At 46.9% G+C, this 13,636-nt stretch overlaps 1 long non-coding RNA gene across 10 annotated transcripts in view; it reads left to right on the forward strand.

The window, feature by feature from the left end:
• Positions 1-13,636, forward strand: part of LOC135285505 (uncharacterized) — a 134,753-nt gene that overhangs the window by 92,132 nt on the left and 28,985 nt on the right. For all 10 annotated transcript variants that reach the window (XR_010350318.1, XR_010350323.1, XR_010350320.1 and 7 more), the window contains 2 exons: positions 1,245-1,306; positions 10,724-10,755. This is a non-coding gene — a long non-coding RNA (uncharacterized LOC135285505). The remainder of the gene's footprint in view (positions 1-1,244; positions 1,307-10,723; positions 10,756-13,636) is intronic.

Consider the following 13,636-nt stretch of genomic DNA (forward strand, 5'->3'; position numbering starts at 1 on the left):
GAAAAAATTCCTGCAACACCTAAAGCTGCATCTTCTTTTTCTGTAGGGATCCAAAAATGTTTTGCTTCCCTTTGCCATATTTGTAACTCTTTGTGGCTGGATGAATTGGGGGAGAAAATGCAGCCTCTGCTGGACTTTGGTGCAGCTAAAGCCGGGTCCTGGTGGCTTTTTGTGCCTTTGATCAGAACTGAATTGTTGGATTTCCCATCATTTTGGGGGCAAAAAGAAAATAGAAGGGATGAAAGGAAGGAATAAGTTTTGATTCAGATGGATTGCAGAGGTTCTGTGGGCTCTGTGCTGTGCCTGAGCAGACTCATTGATTAGGAATAAATTGATTTTTTGGGGGTATTGAAGCTGGATTTGTGGAATATCCTGATTTCCTGGAGCTGCCAGCTGCCTTCATCCCTTCTGCTTGATAGAGTTGGATGTCACCTGGGAGGTTGTTGGAGGTCATGATATACTGAATTAAAGACAAAAATACTTTGAGGGAGCCTTTTTACCTTCCCTTATTCCAATTCTCGGGAATGAAATGGCTTTTTTAAAATTCTTTGGGAATAAAATGGCTTTTTTTGGAGGAGCAACGTGCCCATCCATGGCACTGCCTCCTCCGGCAGGAGGGAAGGGATCTGTGCCTGGGCAGGAAGGAATGCAGCTCCTTTGATCCATAAACACCCACAGGTGCTTGCAAAACGTTTGTCATGGAGCTGAGCTGAATGTTTATTAATTGGAGTTTAGGAAGGAGGGTGTGCAATCGTTTCCCTCGTCTGGGTTTGGGGTAAAAGTGCCAGCTGGGATGGTTTAAATTCGAGCAGAGTTTGACAGAGCTTTAATTGGTGCATCCATCGAGGGATGTGCTGTGCTTGTGGAGATGACCTCTCCCTGAAAGGGGAAGTTTTGCTCAAAAGAAGCCCAAAAAAACCAAATCAATTGGAGAAAACACAATTCCAGCTGATGATCTTCATGCTGGGTCAGCAGCTGGGAGCCTCGGATGGAAGGTGGGAAAACAAATTTCCCTCGTTGCTTTAGCACTGAAATAATTCCAGGAACAGCGTTTGGCTCAAGGCAGGATCTCACTGCAGCCCTTTCCACTTAAAAGTGGAGGAGAAGGGATTTGGGGCAAAAAGGACAAAAAGGGCTGAAGGCAAAGGTGGGTTGGGAGAGCCTGGGGTGGGAAGGAGGTTGGCCATCACTTCTTCATCTCCTACACAATAAATTAACCCCTTCTTTCTTCTCTTCCTCCACAGAGCCGTGTCTGGGGGAAACCAAGAACTGAGCAGATCCTTTTTTATTTCCACTCCTTTTCAGGGTGAGTGAATCCTCTTGTCTCCACTCCTGCTGTCGTGTCCAAGTGTGACTTCAGGTTCAGGGGAAAATCTCTCTTTTCCTAATCTTTGCACTGATAACACTGAGCTTAATTTAGCAGCAGTCAGGCAGAACATTTGGATTTTGTCATCCATTTCCAAAACTATTGTTGGCTTCTCATTCCTTTGTTTCCACACACCACCACCCCCAACTCGTTTCAGATTTACATTTTCTTGGAGGTGCCAAAAGATAAGGTAATGCCAACTTGATGATTAATTAGCTAATACTTTCCTCTGCCCTGAGATGGAAAGCCTTTATCTGAGTCACCTATTAATTATTATTTTATTTATTGCTGCATGGGTGCATTTGAAGGGACTCAAGTTCTGCCCTCCTGAGAAATTCGGGCAGGAATTTATAGGAACAGGATGAAAGCCGAAGGAACTCCAACTTGTTATCAGAAAATAAGTCTTAATGTTGAGATCAGGGCACTTTTTTAATCTATATTTTGCAAGCCCTGAGCAATATCAGAGCCTTATTGTCAAAATCACTGGAAAGACAAAGTTCTGAGGCTTTCCAGTGTCCTTAGAGATGCAAAAATCAATAAAAAGCTTGGTTTTCCAGAGGCTGTGGGACTAGATTAGCTATTCCTAAGCTCAGCCTACTTGCCTGAGCTTGGAAAAGCTGTGGGAAAAACTCACCTGGCACACTTCCAACGTGGAAGTTTCCAGAAGCTTGGTGGTGGTGCACATCCCTTTGTTTTGGGAGCTGGGAAGAGGCTTCAGACATCTCCTCCCAAGTCAGAATCTTTCCAGTGGGATATCTGTAATTCCAGCTGGAGCTCAGACCGAGGGCATGGTTATTCAAGGTGCCATAAATGCATTAACACAGGAGCAGGGACATGGAGAAATTTAATTTAATAACGATAAAAAAGGGGCAAACTGGGGTTGGATAACGAGGATGAGTTTATTGGTGGGTGAGCTTGGTTACCTCATTCCCCTGAGATCATGATGAGGAATGAGGTAAGTGCAGATTTTATGGCACTGAGAGAGCCCTGCCCATGGGCAGGAATGAGTGCTGTGCACGGGAGAGGTGCTGCACACCCCAGGGACAGTCCAGGGGGGCAGGAAAAGCTGCAGAGTCCCAGGAGCTCTGTGCAAAAGGTGAACCACCAGGAAAACACCTCTGTGTTTCCTGTGAGCCACCCAGGAAATCCCTCTGGGGGTCTGAAACTGTGAGGGAAGAATTTATTCTTAATATCCAATCTTATAATAATAATATTCAATCTAAGCCTCCTCCCAGTTTGAAGCCATTCCTCCTTGAATAATCCCATTTTTTGGGGATGGTTCCAAGCCATTCCTCCTTGAACATTCCCATTTTTTGGGGATGGTTCCAAGCCATTCCCCCTTGAACATTCCCATTTTTTGGGGATGGTTCCAAGCCATTCTCCCTTGAACAATCCCATTTTTGGGGATGGTTCCAAGCTATTCCTCCTTGAACAACCCCTTTTATTGGGGATGGTTCCAAGCCATTCCCCCTTGAACATTCCCATTTTTTGGGGATGGTTCCAAGCCATTCCTCCTTGAACAATCCCATTTTTTGGGGATGGTTCCAAGCCATTCCTCCTTGAACAATCCCATTTTTTGGGGATGGTTCCAAGCCATTCCTCCTTGAACAATCCCATTTTTTGGGGATGGTTCCAAGCCATTCCTCCTTGAACAATCCCATTTTTTGGGGATGGTTCCAAGCCATTCCTCCTTGAACAATCCCATTTTTGGGGATGGTTCCAAGCCATTCCTCCTTGAACATTCCCATTTTTTGGGGATGGTTCCAAGCCATTCCCCCTTGAACAATCCCATTTTTTGGGGGATGGTTCCAAGCCATTCCCCCTTGAACAATCCCATTTTTGGGGATGGTTCCAAGCCATTCCTCCTTGAACATTCCCATTTTTGGGTATGGTTCCAAGACATTCCTCCTTGAACAATCCCATTTTTTGGGGATGGTTCCAAGCCATTCCCCCTTGAACAATCCCATTTTTGGGGATGGTTCCAGGCCATTCCCCCTTGAACATTCCCATTTTTTGGGGATGGTTCCAAGCCATTCCCCCTTGAACAATCCCATTTTTGGGGATGGTTCCAGGCCATTCCCCCTTGAACATTCCCATTTTTTGGGGATGGTTCCAAGCCATTCCTCCTTGAACATTCCCATTTTTGGGGGATGGTTCCAAGCCATTCCCCCTTGAACATTCCCATTTTTTTGGGGATGGTTCCAAGCCATTCCCCCCTGAACATTCCCATTTTTTGGGGATGGTTCAAGGCAAAGATTTTTTGATCTGTTTGAGCATTGAAATCCAGCTCTGTCCCTCCTTCCCCACTCCTGGATGCCCTAAAAGAGGTGCCACAGGTCCCCAAGTGCAAGTTAAACATCACAGTGAGGGACACCTGTGGCTGCAGACACCATGATATTATGGTCTGTGAGCTCTGTGTGCTCCTGGAATTTCCATCCCAGCTTTGTCCTGCTCAAATCCAGGTCCAAATGCCTTTTTTTGTTGTTGTTTTTTGGCCTTAATGAAGTCCTGGCCTTGATTTTGTTGTCACTTGTTAATCTGCTGAAATCAGAGCCTGAATTAGAATGCCTGAATTAGGAGTTTTTAAGTTAGAATTAAAACTCAGAGCCTAAATTAGAAGTTTTATTCTCAATTAGAGTAAAACTTCCCTTAACTTCAGTGGGACTAATCTGTTCCTGGGGTTGTTTTAAGGAGAAGGGAAGAAGGGGGATCAGTGGGAGAATTGGGAAGTTAAGAGACAAAAATCTGCCCCAAAAAGGAATCTTTCTCCCTCATACCATTTTTTTTTTCTCTCAGGTTTAACATAAAATCTTTGCCTTCCCAAAGCAAAATAGAGCAGTGATAGGGGGAATGGCTTCAAACTGAAACAATTGGTTTAGATTGGATAATAGGGAGAAATTCTTCTCTGGGAGGGTGGTGAATGCATGGAATGGATTTCCCAGAGAAGCTTTCCCGGATCCCTGGAAGTGCCCAAGGCCAGGATGGACGGGGCTTGGAGCAGCCTGGGATGGTGGAAGGTGTCCTTTTGTAGGACAGAAATATTTCTAATATCATATTCTAATTTCTATCTAATAATCTAACAAAATATTTCTAATATTATGCCCACAGCATGGAATTAGAGGAGCTTTAAACTCCCTTCCAAGCCCAGCCATGCTGGGATTTGATGGAAATTCAGCTCTCAGGGCTGGGTTTGGCAGGACGAGGGAGGAGTGGGAGCAGCTCCCTTCCCTGACGTGGCTCAGCATTCCGTGTGGTCACCTCAGATGTGGGACAGGCTGCTCTGCTCCCTCCCTTCCTGCAGGAAATCTGAGCCCAGGCAGGCTGCAGGAATGCCTGCTGAATTCCAGCCTGCACTGGTGCTGCTCTGCTCTGCATGAATGGCCAAGTCCTGACAGAGGCAGCTCTCACTGCAGGCATTCCCTTCCTGCTTCCTCCCAGGAAGGCTTGGACTGCTGAATTGTTTCATTCCAGCCCTTATTTTTAATGAGATGATAGCTTTGAGGGCTGGTGGTGCATTTTAATTGCTGATTTTTTAAGCAGGAGCAGAGCCCAGGTTTCCCCTTTGCCAGTGAGTGAGTGCCAAAGGTGAGTGTGAGTGAGTGCCAAAGGCAGCACATCAGTGAGCAATTTTCAGTGCACTAAATCCATTTTTCCCCCACTGAAAACGTGACAATTCCATCTTTCTTTCCCCACAGCTTTAGCAGGAGCTGTGGTGAGTCAGGACAGCTGGCAGCTGGGTGTTGGAGGCACTGAGATGGGCAGCACATCCTTCTCTTTTCCTTGCTCTTTTCCCACTGCTCTGCTGCAGAAATGGATCTTTTTCTAGGACTTCCTATGTGATTTGCCATGGTCACTGCATTTTATGCACAGGAATGGAGTCTGACACTTCGGGAATTTCCCTCCTGGGCCCCTCAGATCCCCAAATTTTTATGTAAGGAATCCTGGATTGTTTTGTGGAGGGAGCAGATTTCTCCCTGTGTGAATTTGGCCTGCAGGAGCTGCAGCCCCTGTGAGGTTCTTGTGGACCTTGTGAGCTGCAGAAAAGGTGAGGGCAGTGCACTGATAGCAGTTCTCTCTCTTCCACACTCAGAGGGAATTCCCAGCCGAGGCAAAGGAGCACTCGTGGAGCAGTTTCCTAATTTAGAGCAGTTGCTGGATGTTGAAATCTTGTGCCAGCAGGGCAATGTCCAGCTCTAAATTTGGAGGGCATTAAGCTGGGCTCTGTGTCCTGGTGCCTTGGCATGGGGGTGCCTCTCCTGGGTTGTGGAGCAGCTGGGGAAAGCAGGGAGGTCAGAGCCACTGGAGGTGACAAAAAGCAAATGTCATTTGAGGCTGAGGCTGGGGGGAAGGCACAGGGGTGCTTGGGCAGGGCACAGAGCCCTCAGCTCGTGTGAGGTCAGCGAGCTGCAGAGAGAAGGGAAAGCAAAGAGGAATGAAGTGAAAACAGAGAGGAACGAGGAGCAAAGTGTCCAAAAATTTGGAAGCAGCTGGTGGAGGAAGGTGCTGTCCCACAGGTAGATGGGGTTTAGCCAATGTGTTCCTCCCCAGAGAGGCTTTAGCTTTTCAGAGGGGTCTTTACCAGGAGGGAGAGGTGGAAATAGCAGCTCTGCGTCCTGCCTCTCCCTCCTTCCTGAGGGATTTACCTCTCCAGCTCTGTGCTCAGGGTTTCTTTGGGCACAGAACTGAAGGCAGGAGGGGCTGAAGGTTTCTTTGGGCACAGAACTGAAGGCAGGAGGGGCTCAGCATTTATTTGAGCCCAGAACTGAAGGCAGGAGGGGCTCAAGGTTTCTCTGAGCCCAGAACTGAAGGCAGGAGGGGCTCAAGGTTTCTCTGAGCCCAGAACTGAAGGCAGGAGGGGCCCAAGGTTTCTTTGGGCACAGAACTGAAGGCAGGAGGGGCTGAAGGTTTCTCTGAGCCCCTGTTTGTGCTGCTGGCAGTGCTCTGCTCCTTTCCATCCCCATTTTCTGTTCCATGTGCTGCCGCCCTTCCCTCCCTCAGCACCCTCCCCACACAATGGGCTCCTTTCTGTGGTGAGTCCCCTGCTCTGCACAGACATTGCTGGCTCCTCTCTTTGGGCTGCCTTTCAATGGGGAGAAGAGGGGAAAGCATTCCTTGTTCCCAGTGAAAACCAGCACTGGCAGCCTGGGTTATTTTGTCGGACGTGTGGCTTTAAGTGACGCCTTTGCCATCTGTTCCGTCTGCTAATTATGAATGCAAAACAAACGGAGCCCACAATTGCTTCATTTAGAATAAGAGAGATGGCAGTGACCAAAACAGTTTTATTTTGGTGTCAGATGCTCTTTTTATTTCTCCTGTCTCTTCCTAATCTAAAGCAGGGCTGGAGCACTTCTGCCTCTCCCAGTTTGCAGCAGTGGAGGCTGCTCTGACAAACGGGACCAACTTCTTCATGCTCAGCCTTTAGGGCCTTTAAGGGGCAATCCCACAAGAGCAAGGAAAGAGAAAAAAACTTCATTTTCAACAGATTCCAGCTTTTCTGTGTTCAGTTCAGTAGTGCTGGTCTCAGAGCTGCAAAGGGACAATCAGTGGACCTGCAGAGAGTTTGCCAGCAGCGTGTGAAGCCCTTCCCCAGCCTGTTCCACCCCTGGTGTGGAACCACAGAGGAGTTTTGCAGCCAGCCTGGGACAGGATGGGGGGAAGGAATGGTGCTCTCTGCTGGGGCTGTGTCCAGCAGCCCAGGAAATGTGGATTTTTAGCTTTTGGTTGTGAGTGAATCATCCCCAAGGTTGGGGATCCATCTCCAAGGAGCCCCCTCCATTTATTCATTGGGTGCTGTCAGCTCTTTAACATTCCCAAAAGCTCTTTAAAATTCCCAAAATTGCTGCTGACTTACTCCAAACCATGGGGAACCCTGGCAGCACAGATTGATGTCACCTAGCTTGGGAGAATGGACACTTCCTTCGTCCTCCTTCTTTCCCTCCCCAGCCATCACTCTGGCTGTGATAATCAACATGCATTTAATTGTATTTTTTGGCTGGCTCTGTGTTGAAGGGCACTGGGCTGGCATTGTTTTTATGCCTACTAAAGCCATTTTCTGGACAGTAGAAGACCTCCCTCTTTCCTCCTTACAAATCTATATGAAAACTTGTCAGCTTGTGCTTAAAGATTATTTTTAAACTATTCTCACTACCATCAAGTTTTCCTGAAGTTCCCATTCAGTATTTTTCCCCCAGTTGGAAAGGAACGGCAGGGGACACTCTACCAGTGAGAAATTGTATCTGAAAAGTTCTCCTTCCCCATTTCCAGCTCCCAGCAAACTTCTCTAGCCCAGCTGAGGCAGAAATACATGGAGGGCTCTGTCATGAAATGCCCAAATCTGAGATCCCAAACTGGGCTGGGTCCCTCCAGCCCTGAGCAGCCAGATCAGGATCCTGCCCCAGCCTGGAGGCCACCTCAGCTGTAAAAAGGAGGGGAAATGATTCAGGAGCTCCCAGCACGAGGGTTAAAGGTTCTGGTGGTGGCCCAGGCCTGAGGGATGATGTTGTGGTTTAAACATTTGGACTGGAACCAAGAGATGTGAGAGAAATTCCAGGCTCTGATGGTCACTTCCTCTGTCAGCTCCTGGAAATCTCTGCTGCTCCTTCTGCTCCCATCCTCTGCCTGTGACCCCTTCAGCAGGGAAGGGAACTGATAATCCAGGTAATTTTCTGAAATCCCTCAATTCAGGGTTAAAACAGTGTCCCATCCCCATATGCCTGCAAAGTGGAAACAGTTTAAAGTTGGAAATTAAGGCCAGAAAGCTCAGGAAGTTTGAAGGACATGGATGAATGTCCTTTCCTCAGCCTGGTGCCACTGAGGGACAGCCTGGCTCAGTGACTGGGGGGTGGCAATGCCAGGAAATGAAGGCAGGGCACCTTTTTCCCTGGCTTTGGTTAGATCCCCAAAGAATGAGAGTCCATGAGCAATGCTGAAAGGATCAACGTGAAGAAGAATTAATTTTGTGCCTCCAAAGCTGTATTTAGTAAGTCATGGTCATTGAAATCCACTTAATTGGATAAGTTCTTTGCCAGTGTCACAACCTGATGGATGAAGGTTTGTCCTCCTGGTACCTGACATGTCAGGAGGGAAGGGAAGAAGGAAGGACCATTTCTGGACTCTTTCTTTAGGTGTGTCAACATCTATTTTCTGCTAAATTAATTTGTACTTGAAGTTTTGTGTGTCTAGAAGGGTTTACAGGCTCAGCTGCCCTGGTTTGGTGTTAAAATTTGCCTTTGGTTTCTTTATTACAGTTTTAATTTCAAGCTGGAAGAAGGTAAATTTTCTTTTCTCTGTGGGATTTCTAGAACAGGGCAAATAAAGGTCAAAATTTCTTGCTAGAAAGCCTTGACAGGTGTGAAAAATTGAGTCCAAACCATTGATAACACGTGATTCTCTTCAGAACTTGATGAGTTTAACTGCTCTGGGACAGAGAGTCAGCTTTTATTCCAAATATCAGCAGTCTTGGGGCAAATTTGGGCTGTTGCTTGTCAGGAATGGAAATTCTGCATATCCTGGTGGTGCTTCATGGCCCATCTGAGTGTTTGCAGCTTCAGGCATCACTCCTGCTCTGCCTCAGCTTGAGCCCAGAGCTGGAGAATTTGGGTCTCGTGCTGCTTTGCCCAAATTGTGGTACCTGTAACAAAAAAGCAACAACAAAAAAGGTGTGGTTTACCTGCTGTAGGAAGAGATTGGAGAAAATCTCCTTTTCTTGGTGATGAGGCAAGAAACCCCGTGGTCAGCAGCAGCAAGGTGGATTTTCCATGAGGGAAACTGCAGAAGGGAAAAGGCTCCATAAATTAAGTGACCTGAGCTGCATTTATACCACATTATAAGAGCACTTAAGTGGAGTTTTCTCCTTCTTTTGTGGGGATTTATCTGCTCTGTGGATGCTTCCAAACAATTTTATTATTTCCTTGATATTATTATTTCCTAGATATTATTTTTTCCTAGATAACTTGGGATTTCTTTTCCTTTCATTGGGATGCACCAGCTTGTTCCATGGGGCAGGTATTATCCCAAAAGATTTGCTGGAGGGGCAGCAACTCTCAGCCCTCCTGCAAGGATTTTATCTGTCCTTTGAATTCCCCAGTTCAAATGCACGGTTAATGACACTTGTAATGATGATAAAATGGGAGTGTGGCTGCGTGGAGTAACATTTAAAAATAATGATACACCTCTGAAGTAGGTCTTATAAAAGGAAATCTTAAATAGCTCCAGGGAAACAGATGCTTTGGGGGACTTGTGGATAAAAATAGTGGCTTCCAATTGGCAACCAAAACAAAAATGGAGCCCCACTCATGAACCTCAGCAGCAGAAATTCCTCTGAAAACCTCAGGGCCTGGAAGTGGGAAGGTGTGAAAGGCACCTGGTGCTGCACCTGCAGTGGGTTTAGCATCTTTTTGCCTCTTCTGCTTTTCAGCACAGAATCATGGAATGGTTTTAGGTGGGAAGGACATTCAGGCTCATCCAGTTCCTCCGCCATCCCAGGCTGCTCCAGCCTGGCCTTGGGCACTGCCAGGGATCCAGGGGCAGCTCTGGGCACCTGTGCCAGGGCCTGCCCACCCTCCCAGGGGAGAATGGCTTCCCAAAATCCCAGCTAAACCTCCTCTCTGTCAGCTCAAAGTGATTTTTCTTGCTATTTCTCATTTTTCTCTCCGTAGTGGTGCCTTTCACGTGCTCTGTGCAGTCAGGAGCTTTGCCCAGTGCTCCTTTTTGGGGCTGCTCAGGGCTTGGTGATTTTCTAGGATGAGAAAGGGCACAGCCAAACCCAGCAGAGTTGGAGGTTTCTGCTTTGCAGGGTGAGGCTTTCAAAGGAGAGCTGCAGGTGGCAGGGAATGTTTTCCTGCTCACCTGGGCTGGTTGAAGGGCTCAGGCAGCTCCCCCAGGGCACAGAGCTGTGTGGGCAGCCCCAGTCCAGCTCAGTGTCTGCTCAGGTACCAATCTCACTGATTTTAAGGTAAAATAACTGGGATTTCATGGACATGAGGAGCTGTGGCTCGATCCCTTCTCCTGGCTCTGCTGTAGAAGTGAAAACCTCCTTCAACGACCCCTCAAACCTCATTCCAGCTCTTTGTCCTTCATCAGCCTCCCCGACCCCTCAAACCTCATTCCAGCTGTTTCTTGATGGGTGGACCCCAAGGCAGGTGCCTCAACCCCACATTTTTGGGTTTGGGATGGAAAAACCAGCCTGTACAAAGGAACTGAGGAAGCTGAAGGAAAGGGAATGTTTATTTTGTGTGCTTTTGTTTAACTCTGAGAAACACTCCAAAATCCTGGTTTTCTGATGGTTTTTGCTTTTAGGGCAAAAGCCAAATCTCAAATGAACAATTTTAACTTGTTGGTTTGGTATTTGTCTTTCAGGTGGTTTCTCCCAAACCAAGACAAGCCGTCAGGTGAGTCAAACCTTGATCCCTACACCCAACTCATGGAGTACTTCTCCTGCCTGGGGTGACATGGAGGTGGAGCACAAGGAATTCCCCCTCCTGTGCTTTTGTCATGGGTAGAAAGCAAAAATGATGCTCCTTGGGGAACTTTGGGTTCCTCTCATGGGATGTGCTGCCTTCAGGACAATCCCTCACTCAGACAGTCCCAGATCTGATGGGACTTTAAAGCCCACCCCATTCCAGCCCCTGCTGTGGGAAGGCTTTTCCTTGGGAGCTGAGAGTGGGACACTGCTCCAAGGCACAGCCCATGGAATTGTCTTTTCCCGTGTGTGCTGCTGCTGGTTTTGTAGGTTCCTGGATTCCTCGTGTGAGGATGGAAATCCTCATCTCCCCCAGTGCAGGGCACAAAAGGAGCAGGAAAAGCAGGTGTTGAATGATCCCACTGAGATGTCCATCAGCAGGAGAGGATTTGAGATGGGCAGGAGAGGGAAAGAGGCCTTAAAGAAAGAGATGGATTTCCTGCATCCAAATCAAGGAACAGCAAAAAAAAACCAAAAAAGAAAACCCCACCAAGTTTAATCCTGTCCCAGACAAGGTCAGCAGGCACCACGCACAAATAGCTCGGGCTTTGATTTGATCTGCCCCTTCCTAAAAGCGGAAGGTGAAAATATTGCATCCAAGTGTGTGCTTTGGGAACAGGCAGGAGGGCAGAACCGAAGGGGGGAGGAAGAAAGGGTTGTTTAATGTGGATATATGACCCCAGCGTGCTGGGAGAACGAGCCCCAGCGTCTGGTGGCGGCGAGTGGCTCGGACATTGTTAGATCTGGCAGGGATTCAGACATCTGCCAGGGAAGGGGGACTTTGTCAGGAGGAGTGGGAGAGGAGAGAGAGGGAGAGACGCAGCGAGAGCCTCGCAGCGTTCTATATCTGCCCGGATAACACTTCCTCTTTAAAATTCCCTTACTAAGCTGGGCTCCTGGATTTTATATTCAGCAGCGAGGTCCCCGCCCCCCCAGCCCTCCCCACCCACCGCCACCCTGGCTGCCTTTAACTTGTTAAGTTTGAAAGATGATCCAGAGCCACGCTCTGCTCTGCCAGGCAGCCCCGTTTAAGGCCAAGATTAATGCAGAGCATTGGTGCAATCGTGCCGCAGTGCTGCGTGCTCGGAATACGAGATGGAATATGGGGGGAAAGGCCACAAATGTGCCTGGATTCCCAGTTTACACAAGTCTCCTTAGCAACTTGTCTGATTATTTTCTTCTTTTTTTTTTTTTTTTCCCATACGTGTGCGTCCCAAATCTCCAGCGAATAAAACATTCCCCGAGTTTTTAAACCGCTTCGGTTGATGGTCTTGGTGTTGTTTTGCCTTTTCCTTTTGTTAAATTAGTGGCTTCATTTTAATTTTTTCATTTTTTTTTCCCCTCCCCCTGGAGAGATTCCCCCCCGTACCCTCCGAGAAGGATGGCACGGGGGCTGGGGGTGGGGGCACTGGGACAGTTTTCATTGTGACTTCCCCAGAGTTGGTTCCTTTCCAGTTGTTCACATCTCAGCATGTGGAATTATTGTGCTTTCTCCCGATTTGCCACAGAATTGGCACTAGCCTGACATTGTTACTCATTGGAATTGTATTTGGAGCCGGGCTGATTTTCTTTTCTTATTTTTTATTTTTATTTTTTAACTTATTTATTTATTTTAATCACCCACATCTTTTTTTTTTTTTTTCGTTTTTAATTTCATAACAACCCCTTTGATTTTACAAACAATATATTTAACAGTCTATAAAATGGAGGAGAGGAGGAAAAAAATCCCCACCAGGGTGAGAGGATTGTGGCAGTCTGTCCCTGAATCCCATATTCCCCTCCCCGTGCAATTTTTTTTTAGTTGCCTCCTGAAGAACCCCCTCCCTCCCCATAGGAGGGAGTGGCCTTTTAGGGATCAAGGTACGTTGGATTATTTTTTTTTTCCCAGTTTGTGTGATACTTTATTAATAACATGGGGCAAGAGAGAGGCTGCAGGGTGGGGAGAGCAGGGGAGGAGGGTGGAGAGAAGCAGAGTTCTCCTCCAAGCCCTGTACCTTGAAATAACTCAAGGGGAAAAGAGTTGCAGCCACACTTGAGTTGTTTCAAAATCTTCCTGGGTGCTTTTACTTTTTCTTTTGCTTCTATTTTTTTTTCTTCCAAGGGGAGGGGGTAGAAAAAGGAAAAAAATAAAAAGAAGAAACTGAGCCAAAAAACATTTTGAAGGCTTGATCTTGGCTTCTGTACAAACAGATGTTGCCTGTCATTCCGTTGTTAAGCAGGCAGCAGATTGGAGCAAGCAGCAGCAGTTTAGGGGGAACTGCAGCAGAACTGGAAAGTGGGAGATACAGAAATATAGAAATATATTTTTCTTTTATTTTTTCCTTTTTTTTTGTTTGATTTTTTTGTGGGTGGTTTTTTTTTGTTTGTTTTTTTTTTTTTTTTTTTTTTTCTACACATAAATATTTTTCCCCTGGAATTATCTCTAATTACAACACGTCTCTCTTCAAATTTTTTTTAATTCAATTTTTTTTTTTTTTGTCATGGGCAAAACAACCCCAAAACCAAATGGAAAATCAGTAGGAGCTTCCACCCAAATTCTACCAAAGCAGCTATTATTTTAGGGCTGATTTTGAGAGCTCTTTTTTGCTTGTTCTTTCTCACACGTGTAGGGAAGGGGGTTCTGTTGGAAATGCTTTGGCATTCTCGGTAAGTGAACGTTTGCCATCAGTCAGGTCAGGGATTGCAGGGATTTTGGGATTCTCCTTGCTGCTAGCCCTGCTCCTGCTGCTGGAGGTGCAGCTGTGCAGCTCCAAGGCCTTTCTGCCTCCTCTCCAAGTTTTGGGAAGGCTGCAGGACCAGAACCTTGCTGA

Source organism: Passer domesticus, chromosome 23 (genome assembly GCF_036417665.1).
Source record: "Passer domesticus isolate bPasDom1 chromosome 23, bPasDom1.hap1, whole genome shotgun sequence".
NCBI lineage: Eukaryota > Metazoa > Chordata > Aves > Passeriformes > Passeridae > Passer > Passer domesticus.